This window comes from Solenopsis invicta, chromosome 1, assembly GCF_016802725.1.
Source record: "Solenopsis invicta isolate M01_SB chromosome 1, UNIL_Sinv_3.0, whole genome shotgun sequence".
Classification (NCBI taxonomy): Eukaryota; Metazoa; Arthropoda; class Insecta; order Hymenoptera; family Formicidae; genus Solenopsis; species Solenopsis invicta.
Window position 1 is genome coordinate 11814518 of NC_052664.1, and position 22941 is coordinate 11837458.

At 37.5% G+C, this 22941-nt stretch overlaps 1 long non-coding RNA gene across 1 annotated transcript; it reads right to left on the reverse strand.

The window, feature by feature from the left end:
• Positions 1–22439: 22439 nt before the first annotated feature.
• Positions 22440–22802, reverse strand: LOC113003383. Its single transcript, XR_003268432.2, has 2 exons — positions 22661–22802; positions 22440–22592 (listed from the first exon to the last, which is right to left on the reverse strand). It is a non-coding gene; the product is annotated as an uncharacterized LOC113003383 (long non-coding RNA).
• Between the last annotated feature and the right edge of the window lie 139 nt (positions 22803–22941).

Below are 22941 nucleotides of genomic sequence, written 5' to 3' on the forward strand. Positions count from 1 at the left end.
TTATTATCATCGCTGATACACGACCACTCGTCGTCACCACTCCGTCGTCGTCGTCGTCGTTGTCGTCGTTGTCGTCGTTGTCGTCGTCGTCGTTGTCGCGAGCCAGAGATTCAATCATTTTATCACACTTGACGCGATCGACTTTTAACACCGATAATCACCCAAGCAACGATCCCCCTTCTCCCGGGCCATTATTTGCATGACCAGACTCTGTGTTCGTAGCGAGTTATCTCTTATGCAATTGCAAGAATTGTTTATTATAATTATAATGGTTAATATTATGGTTAAACCACTTATTACTAGCGTTATTATTACGATTATTATTATACTGTTGCTATTAATGCTATTATGACTGTTATCATTCTTATTAATGTTATGTTTACGATCTCTTTAACTTTCGTTAACTTTATTATTATTATTATTATCATGATCATTACGAGTGCGCAGGATAATCTTTTGCCGAGATTGTCGAGAGTTACATGACGAAATGAGTTATTAGCGTTACTTATTTTTTTCGTGATACATTTTCGTATATTTTGCACGCTTCTATGGTGAGCCTATGGTATACTTTCGCGCGATTATACCTTGTTTCTTTAATAAGTTCTATTTTTTTTATTCAATTTTATTTTTTCGTATATATCTGTCTGGTAGGTTGTTAATGCTTTGACCTAACGTTTTGCTAACACGAAAACCGTACTCTGGAATTTGATGTTTATTCTATTTGCTGCATTTGTCTCTTATATATATTTCGGATATACGAATAATATTCTTTTAGATACGAGTGTACGTGTGTGTTTCCGTGTGTGTGTACATATAATATGCATACATCTTTTGCCGATGGGTACAATAAAAGGAACGGACAGTAGCTGTAGCTGGGTGGAGTTCCCGCTTCACTTGGGTTCATTTTATATTCGTATTCTTTCGATAGCCAATGTTCTACAACTCGCATTTGTGTCTTTCTCTCTTCCACTTGCCATTTGTTAAATGTGGAATTATATTCGCGCTCGCGAAAAATATTGCTCGCTCGCAATTCGAAGGAACGGCTTCAAACGCGGAAACACTTTCTTGCCTGCATCGATACATCCGGTGCGTTTTAACGGTATATGCAGTCGCGTATTATATACGATACATATTATATATATACATACACACATTTATATATGTAATTATCGTTCTTATCTCGCGTAAACCGGGTTTACATCACGTCGATATCCAGCATCGTTTTCGATCGGAGAGTGACGGACAGAGAGAGAGAGAGAGAGAGAGAGAGAGAGAGAGAGAGAGAGAGAGAGAGAGAGAGAGAGCGAGCGAGAGCGAAAAGCGCAGAGAATTTCGGACATTCCTGCCAGATCTTTCCGTTGCTTTCCCATATTTTGTTAACATGAATATTTCAGTCTTGTCATTGTGCTGAATGGCCCGCCGAGAAGAGGGCTTCCAAACCTGATTCGCAAATTCTGTATAATTTTCATCACAGCATATAGGATACGTACGGTAGTAATTACGCATGAAAGTATATCGAGTGCATCACGGCCGAAATTAATATTCGAACGTGACAACGTTATATTATGCTGAACATTTTAGTTGGAGATTCGTAGACTTTTTACGTATGATTTTCTCGGATTTTCTATGAAATTTGCGAATCAAATATATCCTTGTTTCTAGGCGCGCTCCTTGCATACATTGTGTCCGGAATATCACGATTAGCATAACGAAAGTGTCTCTCACACACACACACACACACAACCGGCACGCGTTATAAACACAATACGAATTCCCTTAATTCTAGCCCAAGTCAAACCAATTTTGCAAATCCCGGCAAACCGTAATTGTATCCATTCGGTAGAGTTAACACGATTAGATGCCAGACTCTGTTGCAGTCGATTAGAATTATTTTAATTTTACACCACAATATATACATACCAAAATAGGAAATGTCCTGTTTTAAAACAAAAGTTCTACTGCAAATTTATCACTTAATTCGTATGTGCGAATACTCGACGGTCGTCTCTTATTTCGCTTTTACTATAATTAATCGATCACGATTCAGAAAAAGTGTCGCTTGAGAAATCATTTGTCTCGAGTATCAACCTGACCGCGCTGATTATTCGCACATCGGTAGCAATTAATTAATATCCATATACAAATCGGTCTTTTAGAGCATGTAATGAACCATGAATATGCTCTAACACTGAAGAATCTGAAGTGCGTGGTTGTAGTGCGAAAGATCTCGGTGATCGTAGGAGTGCTGGGAAATCTACCAAGACACCCGATATTTTTAATTAACAAGTAGAACTCGTGTAACGTGTTAAAATAGTTTAAAATAAGAAAGAGGAAAAAGAATTATTTTGTAATGCTTCCTTGCTTAATTACTGCAGTTAAATCAATTACTGCAATTCACTGATATTTGATTAATTTCTCGGTAATACCGATGAACACAGATATACATGTACGTAAAATATTTAGTGAGAAGTATCGAACAGCGATGTTTATTCCTCACTTACCCGGTGATTAAGATTGCCATGCATGTACAAACTAATTCTGTGATTAACGAGTATAAAAATAAATGAGTAATGTTGTCGTAGCATTTCGTATTTCAAATCCATTTCGATGCTGGTGTGAGATGAATTAAATTATCGGGTATTGGTACTTTCAAGCAATTCTAAATGAGAGAACGAGAGAGAAAGAGAAAGAATGATATGTGAGATACGATTGTATGCTTATGTGCGTGAATGATTTTCGCAAGAGCGTGTGTGTGTGTGTGTGTGTGTATGTGAGGTATTATAAGTTTCTTTTTTTTGCAAATTGTTCACTTCGCCGATCTCATCCGCTATAAGAGTATCTGGCACATTTTCTTTCAGTTACTGGACACCCTCCCGGTGTGCCAAGATTTTAATCGACAAGTGTGCAACCGTCCCGCCTGCAAGTTTATTCATCTCAGTGACGGTGAGTTATTCGTTATTGGGAAGTATGGACTGCTCATGCACAGTTAAATGCAAAATGAATATTGTCAATTCGCGTGAAGCAAACTCAGATATAACTGCTGTATAACATAGATGTAATACCATTATGTTACGTACAGAGGGTAAACAAAATAATGTGAACAGCTAGAGAAAATACACTGTACTTCTTTTATTAATAACAGGTTGGCTCATCATTTGTCTTTAATACAGATTTTATTCTTGTTTGGGGAATAACGTTATACAATAATCACCAATGCATTGTTACACCATTTTTCTAGGAGAATCTTTCAAGAGATATTAGAAGAGAAAATTAGTTTTTTGTTTACTCTGGCCTTTAAAACTGCTCATAATAACTCGATATGATATGACATGATATTTAAATCAGGCAATTGTGCTGATCAGAAAATATGTTGCGGTTTTGAGGAACAGAGCGTAATTTTGAAAAAAATAATGTCAGAATCAAATATCTTTCTCCAATATCATTTATATAACTGTGACTGATGTTCTGCTAAAAGAACAGTACAATATTCCATTAGAGATTATTCAAGCATTGTATGATTTTATTCCAACGAGAAGTAGAATCTATATTAAAGACAAATGTTAGATTAATCTTTTGATAAAAAAAAACAATGTGTTTCCTAGATGTTCACATATTATTTATCGATTTCCTATATATGTATATTATATAGTTATATCTATGTTAGTAGGAAGTGATGGAGACTATATTGGTTGGGAAAAAGGTGTTCCGTGTTCATGCGATTCCGGATCGTAATTAATTTTAAGATACGGATATCTTTCACTGTTATATTTTGGGAATATTGACGTTGCTGCGTTTCACTATCTATATTTTTCTCTACGTTTAATTAAAATTTGTTATTTTTGATATTGAGTTAAGCGGTGAAGAGAGTCTTTTATATTTATAACTTTATTTCTTTTTGCTCTTATACATTTTATTCTTTGATTGAGTGATTAATATTGAAAAATTAAAATGCGAAATCATACGATTACGTTTGCTGCTGAATGTGCAGGGAGAAATGTGAGAATATCTCAGGACGAGCCAATATCTCAGGGAACGCTTGACTCGTCCAATTGATATTCATCGAGCGCTTTGGTGATTTTCAAATTTCTCTTCGGTCACACGGATTGATATCAGTAACGAGATTTCCGGTAAAATCGACAGTTTCGGTAAAGTAAGCGTATCTCGAGCGACGGCAGAATTTCGACTATTGAAATTCCTGCGCGACAGAGCTATTCCCTGCAAGCAGCGGGCATTGGCGATTATAGTCTTGTCTTTCGTTCGCTGGTCGATTTCCCGCAAATTTGCCAATTCCGCGTACGGGACGTGCTGCAATAAATCATTCACGATTTTATCGCTTGGAAGAGCCCGATTGTTGTTCCGCGCTTTTTATTTTATTTCCGCGCTCCGCGACGCTGTCTCGTTGACGGCGTCGATCGCCTTCATTATCCTCCGCGTTATTACACGCCGCCGTCGTTACGGCATGGCTCGCTTTCACGTTTAGCACACGAATGATCTTTGCGCATGTAATGAGAATCTCAGCTTTGTCAAGCTGCCGTGTCAATTAGACCCTATTCGCGATAATGAGCAAGCAATGTTACTCAAGATGTGAACGAGAAAGCGCTACTCGTCAGCTCTTCAAACAATTAGCGAATAGTTTTTTGCATCAGTCGGACAATATACATTTAAATAATGAACGTTATTTCTATCGTTACAAGTTTGCATAACTCCTTTTGTCGCCATTGAACGATTGAGAAGATTTGTGCGTCGCGCTCATACTCGATGAATATTATAATCAATGTCAAGCGTTTCTGTTTTTTTTTCTTTTTTTTTAAGTTTTTCTATCGATATCACACAGTTGTCAATTACGAATCAGAGAAAGTAAATATTTTTGATTGAGATATTCTTACTTATGCTTATTATATAATTTTATTTTTATGTTTAATACTCTGTATGTACGCACGTTGGGTCACGAATTTTTTCAATTAATTTTTATTACTTTTACAAGTAATTTTAGTAACAAAAAATTCTTCAGTGACTCTTACTTCTATATTTGAACGTCTCTAGAAAATATTTGTGTGACTTTTTTTTTTAAATTGTAAATGAATGTGTTAACCAATTACAGTACTGTTTATTTACAATGTGTTCTTTACTTTTCGTATTTCTTGTGTTTCGTATTTCTTGTCTTTTTGTTTCTCTTCGCGCACTGTTATTGGAAAATTAGCGAGATAAAGTTAACGAATTCCTCTAAAAGGCAAAGAATATTATTGTTGATAAAATAATGCGCAAAGGTATAAAAATGTGAGAAAAAGTGATAGACAAGAAATATGAAGCAAAGAGCACATTAGCGTTTAGTTTTACAAAGAAAAGAACGTCGCAGAACAAAATTGTCGAAACGTATGTACAGAGTGTTAAATAAAAACTTTGTTGAAATAATTTTTATGATTTAGGCGCAACAGAGGTTATTGGTTCTATTAGTTTATTTAGAAAAAAATATACTTCAATTTCTGTATTTGCAACTTGAAAGCAATTGATATTTCAATCTCGGAACATTATTTTTGATTCTATAGTCTTTATGAACGAAGAAAGTAGGCTTTTTTTTTTTTCACGAAAAGAACGGTTTTCTTTGCTCAAGTATTTAAAAACTTAGCTGAAAACAATTTTATTTATTAGATCATCAAACAATTATGTGGAATAATATAAAAAAACTTTTGAAATTGTTAAATAACACAACTATAATACAAGAGGTCTTCAAGTTGAACTTACTTTGAGTTATTTTCAACAACTTTGGTAAAGATTATATACTTGACATCCTTCCGAACGATGTTTATTATCATGCGACAAATGCGGATTTTATTACTTTAACTGGCGGAATATATTTTATGTTATTAAATTATAGTCGCATGCTGTCCATAGCGAAGTAACAGATCTCAGATGTTGACCGTTTTCACTTGACTGACAAATTATATACATAAATCATATATATCATAGAATAATAAAATTTTCTAGAAATGTCAAACGGAAGAATGTTCAACCATTGACCGCCAGAGACGTGCAAGTGTTGTTGGAATTTGTCGAATTTGTTGCTAATAAAGATGACTTGTTATGAGTCGAAACGTTCAACTTGAATAAAAGTTCTTGAATTAAAGTAACGTAAGTCCAGATAACCGCGTCTATACTCTCATTAGCTCTGTATTATAGTTATCTTATTTGTCAATTATGTATCTTAGTGGCAATTTACCGCAAGACCGCTGTAAATCTTGCGGCAGATCTGCCAGCAGAACGTTATGATTTGCATTCCCATTCTACTGGAGTCTTCGGAAAGATTTTGCAGGCAGATCTTGGCAGCAAGAAACTTGCACGTATTGGCTGCAAAAATTGTAGAATTCTATTTTCGTGATCTGTCTCACATCTGCTAAACGAATCTTATGTCAGTTTGTTGACAGACTGCTTAGCAGACTGTTCACGGACTGCAGTTATTGAAAGAATCCGCTTCAAACTTGATTTCTGTAGCAAGTATCTACAAACAGTTCATTTATATACAATGCAAGAATCTTCCATCTGATTGCCAGCAGGGCAAACATTGGGAATAATGTTTTGCACATGTCTGACTCAATTCTGCTGCGATTAAATTCTTTTCTATAAAAAATGCTACTAGGGTAGAACGTTCAAACTGATCGTTAGAATTAGAGTCCTAAATAATCAGAGAAGCGCAAACTGGGCTTACTGATTAGCTGACAGCGGCCACTAGTTAAAACAGAGAGTGTAGATCCCACAGCTGATCCTCTGGACAAAATAACCAATTGTGTTTGCAAGAGGACAACTACCAGTATGGCGGCGACTATGGTAATCATTGGGAATCATGGAGGGAGTAACGTTTGCGCTTCTCTGATTATTTAGGACTCTATTTAGAATGTCAAAACTTTTTGCATTGCTCATGGTGAACGTTCTACATAATTATTTCGTCACGGTCTGACACAATCGTTTTCAATTCTGCGTCCAGCTAAATGTTTAGATACTTGAGCGAAATCGTTTCGCACGTACACCAATCGATGATGCGTGCGAGAATACAATCAACTAATGCAACTTCTGTATAAATTTTCAGGAAACGTGGAGGTGATTGAGAACCGCGTAACGGTGTGCAGGGACGCAGTGAAGGGCGCGTGCATGCGACCTCAGTGTAAATATTACCACATACCGGTCGCGTTGCCGCCGGCGCCTCTGATGGCGATCGCATCGTCCGTCTCGCCCTAGGGTGGCTTCCGCCAGCGGCGCTAACGCGCCGGGACTACGAGGGGAAACGAGGAAGAAGACTCGATAAGCTTGCGCGAACACGCATCTCCGTACACATCGGGATTGTGCATCGAGGCGGCATCGGTATAGCGACGGCGACGAACAAAGCGAGCGAGGGAAGAAATGGAGGCGCCGGGCGAGGAACGTCGTCGTTCTCGTCGTCGATTCGATTTAGCTTCAACGGCACGTCGATATTCCGCCGCGACGCTCCTCTCCGATGTACACGCTTATAATGCACACGCACGAATGTGCGAATGCACGTTCAGGTGACAGGGGGGAAATAGCGCGCGGTACAGGAAGAACGAGAGGTAGAGAGAAACGGCGCCGAAGAGGTTTCTGTCGGCGTGTGAAATCGGAAACGGGGAAGGAAGAAAACGCGTAAGCCCGAAGTTCTCGTCTTGCATGCGAGAGAGATTGTTGCCGACAGAGAAGACCGAGACCGAGGAAAGAACGCGGACATGGTGTGATCGGGATCCGCTGAAAATCCGAATCGTGGAGGTCGAAAGTTCGAGCAGTTCTGGTGATTCGTTGTACTGTCGCGAAGAAAAAGGCATCGTCGAAGCGCTCATTAGCTGATCACAGCGAGCTAGTAAGCAAAGTCTTCCTTAATGTCTTTTTTTTTTTTTCCCTTGGATTTACATTTGGCTTCCCATTGCGTCGCACACACACACAAGGCAAAACTCGAGAGACGATTCGGAGTAAAACCCGTAAAACCGGTGCAGCGTTTCACGATACCCTTTCTATCCTTTTTTTTTCTTCGTTAACTCGCTCGACGGGCCAGGTCTTTCGGATCGAGTGTAAAGCGTCGACGGGAAAACAATGACAACGCTTTGTCCCAATGGGTAAACATCAAACTTGAATACATCCGGACCCATTCTTCTCGCGATCGAGCGAGTTAGCGAACAACGACCCGCAGTTCAGCGTCGTTCAACTTTCTAGGACTTCTGCGTTGGCGTGGCGAAGTCTCCGCACCAGCCATGTTCCTTCCTCGGTCTTCATCAGTAATCGATAAACGGCAGTTTTCTCGAGAACGGTTCGAAGTGCAGCTGCAGAAATAATTTGTATTCTCAATTCTGGAATCTTGCTTTTATTACATCGATACTTTCGTCGAATGCGTTTACTTTCTTCTTACGATCGAAAAGCGGAAGAAGCAAGGTGTCACGTAAGACAATGTCCTTCTTCATCTCTATTCCGTTACGGAGTGAAACAATTGCTTCTTTTGCAAGAATATTTGTAACACATTTTAGATTTTCCGTGCACGGGAACGTAAGATTCGCCTACGATTTTCTTCCTTCTTCCGATTTGCCGCGTGCATTCAGTGTGTCTTCTTTCGTCGTGACGTGTGATGCACGTTCGCGCAACGCCGCGAGACACGTTCGCAAGAAAATCCGGAGAGAGTTCGTCTTGAAATATTGTTCTATAAAGGCGTATTAATATTATACATATAATTATATAATTATATATTTACGCCAGATTCCGGCGTAAGAGAGAAATCGTAACCTTATCACATAAGTAGACTAGCTAGGGGCCGCGAATCAGCGCGATGAAACAAATGATCGAAGAACACTGATCTTGTGAGGAAGGAGAGAAGCGATATATAATACAAAATATAACGACGATAAATATCACACCGAGATGATGAGAGAATTTACACGAGATATGATATAACGCGGCGAACGCATAACGAAGTTTTTTATACTCGTATATAACAAATCTCAATTATATTTTGTTTTTATGATAATAATGTAAACGCCTGTGTGTATATACGTACGAGGAGAGACATGTATATGTATATGTATGCATATGCGAGAGGGTGTAACGATTTCGCTCGAAGAGGAGCATAATAGTTATCGGCGGATTGATTGGCGACAATTAGTTGAGCGGAGCGAAGTAATGGTCGGAAATGGGAAACGTCGGAGTTTCAGAAACTGCGAAGCGATCGATTCTCTCGCGCGAGAGGAACAGGAAGCCTTAGAACGTGGTTTACGCCGGCTATTTGACTTTCGACCGTCTTACTTGATTCGCGAGAACCGAGCAAACGCCGAAAATCGCACATTCTATAGGCTGGTAAACACTAATTAATTACTACACTACGACAAATGTATATGACAAATTTATATGCATACGATAAGAAATTATATTTAATTAAAGATAGACTTTCAGGGGGTGAGCTGGGAGTATATAAAACAAGAGCGATCGCGAGAGGAGATATCGCGAGGTATCGAATAATTCTTGGTGCGTACGAAAGCTGCCGAGAAAGACGAGAGAAATCGTTTTATATCTGCTCTTCGAAACAAATGAAAAAAAAAGAAACAATCGATCCGTTGGATCGCGTGTATAGGTTTACACGATCGATAGGGAATAAGTTTATACGTTGTTTCAGTCTTCGTAAATGCGCGAGCCTTCGTAAATACTTTTTAGTTGTTGCGTTAATATCTTTTAATCTAATAATTATTCATTTCCCGTGAAGGACCCCCCTCCATCGATCGAGTCTTTCGTCATTAAATGCATTCTTCATGACAACTCTTTTGTGCACGCTTAATTGCATCTTCGAAGCTATTCTCTACGATTACGCGTGCACTCTGCATATATACATATAAATATAAATATATATATATATATATATTCGCGTTTGCGAATCTCATTTCTTTCTCACACATACACGTACACACGTACACAGTTAAAATTTTTAATGATACATTCTCGCGTCCAGAAAGAAAATGTTCCGAACAATATTTTTTTACAAGGTATACATATATACGTCGAAAATATTAATGTTAAGGCACGCTTGCGGACCTAATTTCCTCGAAAATGTCTCATGGGTTGATCGCTCCCTCGAGGGAATTCTTGTTCTTGGAGAATCACTCTCGCTCTTGGACACTAATTTCCAAGTTCGCGATCAGCCTAGGACTTCGAAAATTTCACCACATTACGCTAACACTTACGAATACGTGGCAATGCTTGAAAGACATTTTACCGTCCAGGAGAGGCTTACACCAACTTTCCCGACCAACGACACGATATGATCTATCGAATATTCATACCGAAATATATTGCGAAATGAAAAATGCACTTTTGAACTAGTCATGATGATGGGACAGGATCCTTCACGAACTTCTCTTTTTGTACTATTAAATATGTTATATTCTCTTCTTTTTTTAATCTAGTTAATACATTAATCGTTTAATCGATCACTTTGATGATAGTATAATTATTTAAACGAAGTTTAGGAATATAACAAAGTACTCTAACGACAAAATAAGTATAAGCCTACGGATATAAAATAATAAATAAAAAAACATTAAACGAGTGATTAAAGAGTTAAGCAAGTAAATGTTCCTGTACAGCATTTAAGAATCAAAGGACACTCTTATCAAAGCAAGAAGAAAACAGATTATACACCTTTGGTATTAGAAGGGAAAGATCCGAGGCTGCCAGTAGGCGCGAATATAGAAATGGAAGTTCAACTTTGTAAATTACTCGTGTACATAAAATAGTATTATTGCGTGAGGAGTAAGTTCTCGAGATTTTTAGCGTAGGCAGAATAAAAGTACTGAGGATTCTAGGGAACGTCATCGGTTTTCAAATCGTTCGTTAAAAAAAAAAGAAGAAAAAAACAAATCTATGGACGAGCGGAGAGGGCGTGTTTATACGCGTGTTACAGTAATCCGTTTTATAACTTACATGTACTCCTTTGCGACGGACCGTTTAAAATCTCTCGCGTTGACCTCTTCAAACGTTTTCTTCCTTTTATTAATATACTTCTCTCTCGACACTGTGATTCTAGTCATGTGTTCGAATTCATTTAATAATACGTTCTCTCCTTTTTGATACTGTCGCTTCTCAATATTCATGATAATTCGCACGTTCGTAATTTTCACATTTACTTTTCGTCTTTCAAGTGTGTTGTGTCATCGCGTACGCGATAGGCACACGATCGCTATAAGCGCAACTCAAGAGGGATATACATGTAAATTCATCGAAACGAATGGGGAAAAGATATAGGAATGAGTTTCTCCGTGCCCATACTTAGTATGTACATAGATTTAATTAGATACGCATAGGAAGAGAAAGAAAGAGAGAGAAAGAGAGAGAAAGAGAGAGAAAGAGATACATACGTTATATTATATAAAATTAAGTACAATAATCTATGAATGTCCATTTAAGTGATTCAATGACACCACGAAGAGGAGAGCGAAATATTTTCAATTGTGATTCCACTTAGAGTATATTCGATACTTTCTCTTAGAGACCCGGGGGCCCGCGCCCCTCGTCTTCGGAATATTCTTCTTTTTCTTTGGTAACGGTAAACTGCAACTACGACCCGTTTACTACACGTCTTTGTATGTGGAGAGACACCAAGAGCAGGAACGATATTCAGATTCGTCCCACTCGCTGCCAGCCGCTCGGCCTGTTTAGACGAGCAAAGTCCTTCGAGAAGTTTATCGATAACTCCTCCTTTCGTGTCGTCTCGCGATGGTACGGTTCGTTAAAGCTCAGGTATGCCCTGATCCCGACGCGCTCGAGAACGAGAGAAACGACCGGGATGCCTTCGGCTTATTTTCGAACGGATTTTCCTCTCTAATCGCTAAACGATGAATTAGTTTTAGGGTAAACGAAACGGTCTCATACAGACAACGCATCTAAGAGCGCGAAATTATAACGTCGGACAGTACTACCCGTCTTTCCCTTTAATACCAAAACCTCTTAATAAAATACACGATATATGAAACGAATATTATAATTAATAATGTAATTATGCGAACAAAATGCGAAAGAAAATAGATGGACAAAAAACGAAAGAAGGATCGAAGCGCTACTCCGACTTACGGACGCAAATATACTACGAGAGTCATTCTAAAAAAAAGAAAAAAAAAGAAGCGATCACTAAAAACAATGAAAAGATATAAAAAAGACAATGAAAAACACGGTGAAAACATTGTGACGAATCCACTGGAGTTTGAGCTTCCCAACTTGAGTCAAGGGTTTTAGCTGCTGCAGCAAGCAATCACAAAGCAAAACAATTATTTGTAATCGAGTAAAAAAAAAAGTTCGCCCGCGTGAGTTTTGCTGCCGCCGCGCCGCGACTCTCTGCGTCTCCGAGAGGAAAACCGACGGAAAGCGCATCACACCTCGCGCAACGGCACGGAATTCACCGGGTGATGATTTGTATACGCTGCCGCTTGTATATCTATATATAACAACAGAGAATGCTGCTTCGCATGGCCAACGATTGCCCGCTGGATCGCATGAGAAACGCGGATTACTCAGAGATAAAGGTTTGTCACGTTTGTCCGGACGTTAATTCTTAATTGGAGTTCTGTGCCGTTATGAGATTAAGTGTGCAATACCGTTTCTGCATGCGGCTAGTTGAGAATTAACGAAGATTGTTGCGCCGCTAATGATGAATAATGAAATCGGAGCACCTTTTCAAGCACGCTCCGGGTGATGACGACGTCTCTTTTTGCAATCTCCTCAGAGCTGCGCGAAGAAAAAAGTGACGAATACTTCGATTCAGTTCTCATGCGTTCTATCATTCGTTGGCCGGATATGCTCGTGTGTACCTACCTAGCTTCTTGCGCGCTACGCATTTTTGACTCTGCTAGGAACAGGAAATGGAAATGGGAAGAAGGGTGAGAAAGAAAGAGGATTAGAGATTGGAGGGTGAGATAGACAGGAAATAGAACGACGAACCGCGAAACGTGTTTTTACTCTGCAGAGAAACCAGTCAGCGCTCCCGACTTATGGACGCGATAGTCGCGATTATTTCAACGAAATGGGGAACGAACGCGAACGTTTGTTAACGTTTAAGCGATTAATCCATTTAATCGGATTGCCCGTCAACGTTTCTGTCGGCTGCACACTCGGAATTACCTGCACGAAATTTTAACGAAACTTATGGAGATATTATTCGTAAATTCGATCGATTATCATGCAACGTAGAGACAAAATATTGAAGAAGAATGAAATTTTTTTTTTTCAAACATTTTTTCTGACGTACAGTCTTCCGATATAATCGAAAGATTGTAAAGTTTAGAATAAAGATGCAATTTGGTTTTTTTTTTAATTGAAAAAGAAAAACAAATTGTTTGATATATATCTTCTTTTTCTTGTTTAGAGGATGATAGAGATTAAAATTAGAAAAAAATGTCGTGTTAAAAGCATATAAAATGTTTTTTTTTTAACATTTTATTACATATGTTAAACAAGTGGCTTAGAAAAAATCGAAAAATTTTTAAGCAAAAAGTACGATAGGATTAATGGCTGTTACATAGAAGATTTTAATTTACGGCGCAAGTAACATTTTACTGAGAACATCACTCACTTTGAAAAATCTATTAATATAAAGTACTAACCTAGTGTCAGTAAATAAACCAATAAATGTAAATAGGCAATGAAGCAATATTGATATTGTCAAGTAAATGAAAAGTAAAGTTAAAAGTTATCAAATTTATTAAATAATTTTTATGCCATGATGTAGACTTTAAAATAAAAAATAAAGATAAGATAATGACTAAATGTAATATTGGTTATATATTATTTTGTTCATATTTATGGAAATATTATAAAATATCTTGAAACAGATTAACATGATTATTTGTAAGTTATATTTATTTTGTTATTGTGTGAATTAATGTAAATATATATTTATATTATAATATAAATTGATATTTAAATTTATGATGAAAAGGAGTTTTGAAAAGACCTTTATTCTATTATTTATATATTTTTTCAACATAATTATATATTGTATTTTATTATTATGCATATACGCATATTTATGCATATGTGCTTGTTTCTTCGATTCTTATTACGGAGTGACAGTGATATTTACATGGAGGCAAGTAATCTTCTTAGTTGTATAATTCGATCTTCATTTTGGTAAAAGCATCAATAATACAAATATAAGGGGTATTCTGAAATAATTGCAACAGTGTTACTGATTTCTCTGCAGAACCGTTCTAACTTCGTATGTAGGTTGCTTTCCTTGATACGTGACGACTTGCACATAACGAGAAGTCATGTAAACTAAGAAGAAATTAGGGAAAGAGATGCAATGAAAGAGAAAGAGAGGAAAGAGAGAGAGAGAGAGAGAGAGAGAGAGAGAGAGAGAGAGAGAGAGAGAGAGAGAGAGAGAGAATATAACGGAAGGAATGGGAACGAGATGAATTTTATAGACTAGACGAGATGCAACCGGATGTTATTTCACATGCATACATCTACGTGCGTACATATTCGTATATACGTGTTTACATGCATGTGAACACATTCCGAGATTGAGCAATCGCTCCCTCGAAGCTGTACGCGATTCTTCAAGAGAGTTCCTTTTATTCAGAGTACTATTGCATATATACATACATATATATACAGACTTTTTTCCCCGAGTATGTGGGCGATTTTCCTCCAGCTGGCGTGTGCAGATCGCGAACAGGGGAGAAAAAGAGATGGGAAAAGGAAAAACACATTTTGGTATGAGGAACAGCGCGGCGGCGGGTGTCATCCCCAGTCGCACGTGTGTCACGCAGCGATTTTTGAGGATTGCCAACGACAATGAGGAATGCCCCATAAGCGATTAAACTTATATTTGCAAACGTAATAGGAGAAATTGTCTAGGTAAAAAGAAAAAGAAAAAAAGAACATTTAAGCGACTTTTTAGATAAAGAGCCTTGACATTGGTAGTTCGATGTTGATGGATATTAACTTTCTGACTAAGCTAACGAAGACTATAATATTTTTGAATTAGGTTATTAACACCTAGTGGTACATTGTAGCCCGCGACTTAGGACGAAGAGTCTTACTGATGTACTAATTGCATGTCGATGTATCAGCATAAGCTTAACAGCTTTAGTAGATAGTAATTATCGTTGCTATGGCCCTTTTGCAGGTGTTCGCCCTGCGATTCTCTCCATTTAGCCGCGACGAGAGATCTCAAGAGCAGCCCGCGGACCTTCTTGTGCCGCTGTTTCGTTATTTCTTCATTTTCGCTTTTTACGCTCTCCCTGCGGCTTCTCCCCTCTTGTCCCCTCACCCGCGAGCGAAACAGAGTGCGAAAATGCGAGAGAAAGAAAAACACAGAAAGAGAGAGAGAGAAATAGAAAGAAAGCAACGCTCGCGTTAGTAATGCCTAGTGTCTCTGTAATATTATACACAAACGCGTACTATATACAATGACTTTAGATGAAGTAGAGTATTCAAGATGAAACACTGAACGAACAAAAGCGCGGAACGCTTCTTTCGAGCTCTCGCGACGAACTTACTTAGGAGGCACGCTCTCACGGAAAATACTCTTATTTCGCTGGAGACAGACGTTGTATCCGAAGATATCCTGCCTTGGAGACGTTCGTATGTACCTTCGATCCGAAATCGAAGAAAAGCGTTCAAAGTATTCCCCACCCCTCCCAATCCCCTAAACCCCACCTGTACTAGAATACTCCGTTTGTCCGACCACGCAAAGGGGTCTATTACTGGTTAACTTTAATACTAGTTCGTATAGAGAATACCTACATATTACTTATCGCTTGCGAGACAATTGTAATTGCATTTTAACCAACGATTTCGAAGTATAATGTATTAGAGGGTAGCACAACAGTTCGTTTCGTCCGGATCAATACTTAAACGGATAGATCCGACCTCACCTCTCCCTTATTATCTCCGAGTCGTCATCTCCGTGTTGAAATCGATTAAAGTCGAGCGTGTTTCTTCCCCGCTTGTGTGTAAGCTTTGCGCCTCTTGCGAGATGCTTCTTAGATCCTCGATCCCATTTATACAAATACACATGCCACGTATACTAATACATACATACATGCATACATATATACGTACATATATATGCCGCAGTTACATCGTTCATTTGTTACAACGACGACAATTGTCATCTTTGAATTGTTTGAAAAAAAAAAGAAAATTCCGACGAGATTCAATACGTTGAATGAAAAGCTGTACACTGAATGATACTTTTATTTTTTACAGTTGTTACATCAAAATCTCGATTTTAAAATGATATTAGAACATTTTAATCGTTCACACTGGAAAACTTTGTTTTTTTTTTAAGTTATATAGTTGTCGTTGTTGTAGCACATGGGAAATATATTAATATACAAATATACAAATACGTGTACACGTAGGTCCTAGATAATGCGTTCTACCCTATCCACAAGTAGACGCGTTCGCATAGAAGCCACGCTAAGAATAACTATATGTATATATATATAAAGGATTCTCCTGTGAATGTGCGCGCGTAGTTAGAATCGGCTCGCTTAACAGATGATACGGCATCACCTATTGCTATTTGCTGCATTTGACAATTTTCTTCCGTGTTGCGTGATTATTTCAGCTGTCGACTTAAAAGCAATTATAAAATTTTTTTAAATTTCAAGCCAGGCTCACGTTATGCATACAAATTCAGCACAAAACATGTAAAACTTTTATGTCGTCTGTAATTTTCTACGGCCATCTGTTGGCGGGAAATAATTGAAATTAATGAGAAATATGTAAATGATTTAATTATTCTAAATGAATAATTGTTCTAATTACATTTTTAATTATTCTATAGTTATTATCAAGCTTTTATTGCAGATATTTTATACGTGGACGTATATACAAAAGGAAATTGGCTTTAATGTTAAATTTCTTTTAATCGACAGTGACAACGCAACTATTATTGCTGATTAATATTATCCCTCGAATGCCTTTCTTTATTATGATGCTTTCTTTCCCGTTAAGTACTATCCCTGATATTGTGATGTAAGATATACTTTTGTTTGCAATATGAGTTCCCCGGTGCCTTTATTATTGAAAAGAAAAGTGATTCAATGTTACATCTTACTTTACATCTTAAGAAGATGGCTTGATCTCTAATCCCTATCCCTGCCGTCATGCCCCTCTGAACATAATAAACACGGTCGCCCCCCTTGACTACAAGTTTTTGAGAACAAAAGAAAAAATAAAAAAAATGAACAGTGAACAACGCGTAAAGACTAAATTGAAATGAATCCTATTGGGAATCTGTAAGATTAAAGAAGAACAAAAAAAAAGATTAAAAATCATAATATTTAAGGTCATGAATTTATAAAGATATTTACACTTTAAGAATAAAGAGAATCTTCTGTGGCAGCATAATATACGGAAAAAAAAATTACTAGTTCGAAACTTAAACTAACCGTATGTTGGGGACGAGGACGAAGGATTTTCTGGATACGTAGACGCGAGGATAGTGTCCCGACGATCCTTCGGATCGCTGCGTCTTCCGACAGTGATGTAACTATTAACACGTAATCCCTTAACGTTATATTTTTCCGGTGGTAGTTCTCGCGTTGACGCTAAACGCTGCGTTTCCGGTACTGGTGGCAGCGCGCGAGCGACATTTAGAGGCGTCCATGATAGCGATCGCCGCGTTTAGCGAAATTTGAGAGCTGCATTAACCACCGGCAGTTTGTGATATATTTAGTGAAACAAATTAAAAATGGTTGTTATTCAAATTAAAAAAAAAAGAGAAGAAAGAAAGAGAAAGAAAGAGAGAGAGAGAGAAAGAGAGAAGAAAAGCGCCTAGCGGTTTTACATCCACACACTTACACACCAAAAGGATTTGGTAGTATAACTGCGCACGCTGCTAAGAGCGATCCGATCCGATAACACTGAGACTAAATCTCATAGGGCATTCCGTGGTAGATGATGAGCGAAAAGTTGCCTTTCAAAGCTTTTTGTGGTCTTCGCAGTTTCAAAGAATGTTTGAGTCTCTAAGAAATTTGTTTGGAGATAATTTGAAGATTCAAGCCGACGTTTCTTTTTCCTAACAAAGATGCAAAATAATAATTTCTCATCTCAAACTTACGAAAGCAAGGAATTTATTGAGAGTGAATTCTCTAAGAAACATTTACGCCTACTTAAGTAAATCTATGTAGTAAATATTTTTTAGAGATTTCCATTTTCAAGTGTTTTCTTATTGTTTAAATTCCAAAACTTTGCGAATCAAATCGAAGGAACTGGAAATGTCTGAAATCGCTATGAATCAAAGTTATCGTTCTTGAGATGACATTTTTATTTCATCGGTAATTTTTATTTCACTGAATGTTGAAACTAAGGCTCGGACAACAAAATGCTTCTGCGAAAAGGTAACAAGAGGCGCTATTAATCTACTAGCTTAATGTTGTTTATTATCACACAACAATTTTATATACATCAAGCCATTTCTACTCATTACGACACATAATTTTTTATAAAGGATTCAGCAACGCAGTATGAACCACTTACCGTACCATCTTACGTCGCCGGCCTCCTCTTAGCAGCGTCGATCGCCGTGTATAACTAATTGTAAATTTTAGGTATTACCGCGCGTATAATAAGGAAAAAAAAAGCGATAAGTGAGAATGAGGCGAACTATCGTGGAGGAGAGGAGGAATAAGAAGATAAACAAAAATGATAATACACATAACAACACACACACTATATATATATTGTAATATTATTTTTCGAACATAGTAATGTAATGTAGAATATAATATATATATTATATATATATTATATATATTATCGTATTGTAACGATCATTTCGTATAGCGTTAGGCTGGACGAGGTGTTTTTTGGAGGTTTAAGAGAATTAAGGTGGGCCAGAAAAGCGGGCGGGCGTGCCGTGCGGCGCGAGGTCACACTGATATTTTTACCAAGTTTTTCGGATATTGGAGATCCCCCACGATTCCTATATAATGAGAACTTAAATGTATCCTCGCGCCACTGCCGCCTCCGCGCTATTTATTAGCGAACACCCGCCGACCAGTCGTCGAAATTCGATTCGAACTCACGTCGTGTTCAACTTCGTACAAATATGGAAGCAAACGACATATAAATACACACACACACACACACAAGACACACACACACACATACACACAAAACACGCTATTACATAAAATACATACAAACGTATGTACGTATATAACATATGAACGACAACGTAATGATACAATTGTGATCGCTTTGTTTACTTTGACACTGCGATCCTTAAGATTAGCTTCTAATGTATAATTAATTGATCTCCATTATACATTGAGGGAGCAATTGACGTTTTTTTTTTTTGACAAACTTAAATTTTAATATTCTAAACAAATCGAAGATACATTAGTCTTTTCGTTTACCGGCAAAGAATTGCAGCGATGATACAAAATTGTGCCATCTGTTTGTAGAATAGATTAAACGAAAAAAATGATATATTTTTTAAGTAGATATATAAAGGTTATAAAAATATATTTTACTGCAGATAGATATATATCCGAGTTCCGTGTATAGACACAATTTTCACGAGATAACACAATTATCTCTTCATAATTATCTAATTTCACAAAATATTTCTCAACCGTAAATCCAATTCGGCCATTACTTGAAATCAAGTCTGTGTCGGTTGTTCCCGTCCTATAATAAAGTACAATTAGGCAATACTAATGGAACAGAAAATAATAGATGAAACGCATCTGTTGCAGTTCAGTAATGTTATTGAATTATTGACGACTGGTCTGCGGAGAATTTTCAATTTGTCGCGTCGAAGATCGAAACGGTGTAATCGACGGCGAGCGAAATTGATCTTTAATGAAGCGTCGGAGCGATTCGTGTTCAAATTGCGGCGTTTCGTTTTTCGAGGCGATGCGTGCGTATCTTAATTTTTCATTGTTCACAGAAGGGACGAAGAATCGAACAGAGAAAGAGGCGTGTACAGTGGGAATGGTTGGATGCTATAATGAGTAAAAAAAAAAAGAAAGAAAAGAAAAGGAAAGTCAAAACTCACTCCCCCGTTCCCTCCCGCCTTCCTCTCCCTCTTCATCTCCTACTTTTAAATCCATCACTTTTGGAAACTCCTCGAGTGTCGGCCCGATATGGACAACGTAAAACGAGATGTTTCCCGACGACGAGAAAACGACTGTGTAAATTTTGCGAGGACTAATGTAATACGTAAAACAAAAAAGAAAATGAAAATGTTTACTAATAACGCGTTGTGTTTTAACATACTTATCGGATATTATTGGTTGTCGAATATGCGCCATACAAAAATTCAAAACTTATGACGAGTTGCGGCTAAGATAGACTTCTTTCTTTTATTTTGTTTTTATATGCAGTTGTTATTCGATGTTTTGTTGTACGAATATGCTGGCATGTTGAATCGTGGATGAGAACCAAGAGTCGCGAAGCTGGACATATCTATTTTCTGCGAGGCGCAATCCGTTCGTTGCGTTCGGGGCGTTCGAGTTTCGCATGTTCAATTAACTGCATTAAAATCGCTCGTGACAACCCGTTTTGTCCTCTACAGCGAATTTTACTCGCGGTTTTATTTGGCACAGCGAACACGCGGCAATATTTCGTACAATACGAACGGTACCGTCATAAAGCTTGTCGGCACGAGCAGATTGCGCGTCGCTTTTAATAGAGAAGAGAAGTAACTATACGGACTAGAGGAAAATTAACATTGTGATGTTCATTGATCAAATATGTCAAAAGAAGAAGGCCCACTGGTTGAGGCCCGACATTTCTGAGTACACTATAAATAATAAATATTATGTAAAATTTATTGAATACTGTGCATGTTTCATTGCATCCCCTTATATCCATTACGAACAAGACGTTTTTGATAACGAAGAAAAAATTACGAAAGTCAATGGTTATTCTGAATTTCTGCAGTTTTATTTTATTAATTGGTAATTAAATAGCAGTATAAGTTTGAAAAATAGAATAAAGGCGAGTTTCTCAATTTATCGATTGATCAATATGTATTATGTGCAAATGCAGCTTTTATAGAACAAAGTAGCATTTGCAATGGATCAATCGATGAATTAATGAACAATTGATTTTTTCTTAATTTCGAAAAAAAATAAAGTTTTTATTAAAAAAAGATAAAAAGGTTCTCGTCATTAAAAAATATGAAGAGTATCTTTACACGTCTTCCATCTTTTTCCATATTTCAACAAAGATTCTCTTAGAAAGGATAAAACTAAAAATATTCCATATAGATATGTTTTATTTTTATGATTAAAATAAGAATTTTATTTTTACTTATTGTTAGTTTATTTCAATATCCTTGTAAGTAAAGTTTTTAAAAAATAAGATACATTAAATGAGCCTTATTCGACTTAGATACTTTATAAAAGTAGATTAAAAGTTTAATTGATTTTATTAATAAATAAATTAATCAATTTACTAATCAATGCTGAACATAGCTCTTTGTTGGCTTTCGTGATTTTTTTATTAGAAAAAAATTCTTCAAATTTTCTTCAGATCAATCTATTGTTAAATTAAGAATATTATGAGACTGCCTCAAATTTTTATTGTCTAATTTAAATCTGCTTGAAAAAAGTAATAGGACAGTGTCAAGATTATTTCACTCTGGATTCAAGAATTTTTCCATAAGAATAAAATATTTCTTTTCCGACAATAATTATGATTGTCCTTATATCAATTTTATGATACAGAACAGTAATAGCATTGAATCCCAGCAATCGTTTCTGGTGGTGGGAGAATCTTGGCAATGAGAAATCGCGATCTATCCCTTAGACTATTTCCTTGCGAAACAATGCCGTCGGTTTGACGCAAACGTCGTGAAATTTATACTCGCAGCGACGATATTTCACGGGATATCAGATGTCACGTCCGTTGCGAATTGCATTACGGGCGTTCAGCGACGGTGCTGCAGCAAGATGCATATGCAGGCGTGCTGATCGACGCTCGAAGCAAACGCGTGTACATACGGCGACCAGCTAATCGCCGTCGGTTGAATGTGCGCGCCGCGAGGTAATATACCGCGTACATTCACCGCAAATGCACGATAGCAATGCGTGATAAAGCCGCGATTGCGCACTGTCGGGAGGAAAACTCGGCTGCCATTTTCGCTACGTGAAAATCCATCCTGAGGATGGCGGACAGTGACGCGATGCGATATGGACAACACTGGCAGAATTTTCTTTTCGTCAAAATAAACCAAATATGGAAAACTGACGGAAATTGTAGAATCATCCGATGAATGGAGGAGGAGCGGAAGTAAATCAGGAAACTGTAGGCGCCGAGAGTTTTTCCACATTTCTTTCGAAATGGAAAAACTGGATACTACATGAGTGAGATGGACATCACGTAATCGCGATGAACGTGTACGTGCGTTCTTAAATTTTATAAGTTTAAAAGAAAAGAAACTAATGCTTATTTCACACTCGTTTTATTGCTGACGATCACAATATAAAAGTGTCACTCAAGTAGGACGCAGTCTATAAAAGTGTCTGATCATGTGCAGCATTTGTCGCTGCAATTCTCAATGCGAGATCTAAAGTTCAAGCCTCTCTGGAGCCAATAATCTGTCGAGAAAGACAAATTTTATTCAATTCCTTGGAAAAATATATCCGTACTAAAAATTGATTTTTACCTTTGTCGATTATCTTGTCGCTCAGCTATTGAGATAAAAACATTAATGTGCTATTCGAAAACTTTGAAGTAACCGAATTCGACGAACTTGAAACGTTGGGAAGCTGTAATTTACGCGAGAATTTAATCGAAAAGTAATAAGCTCTCATTAAACGGACCGTCATCGTCGTCAGCGCGTAGTTTCACGGAGCGAAGGGGACTTTTGCCAGGGCGGTTGGCAGGTCTGGCTCGTCCGTTTCCACTTGGCCTACTCTCTTCCGTGTGTTCCGCATGGGTTTTCGC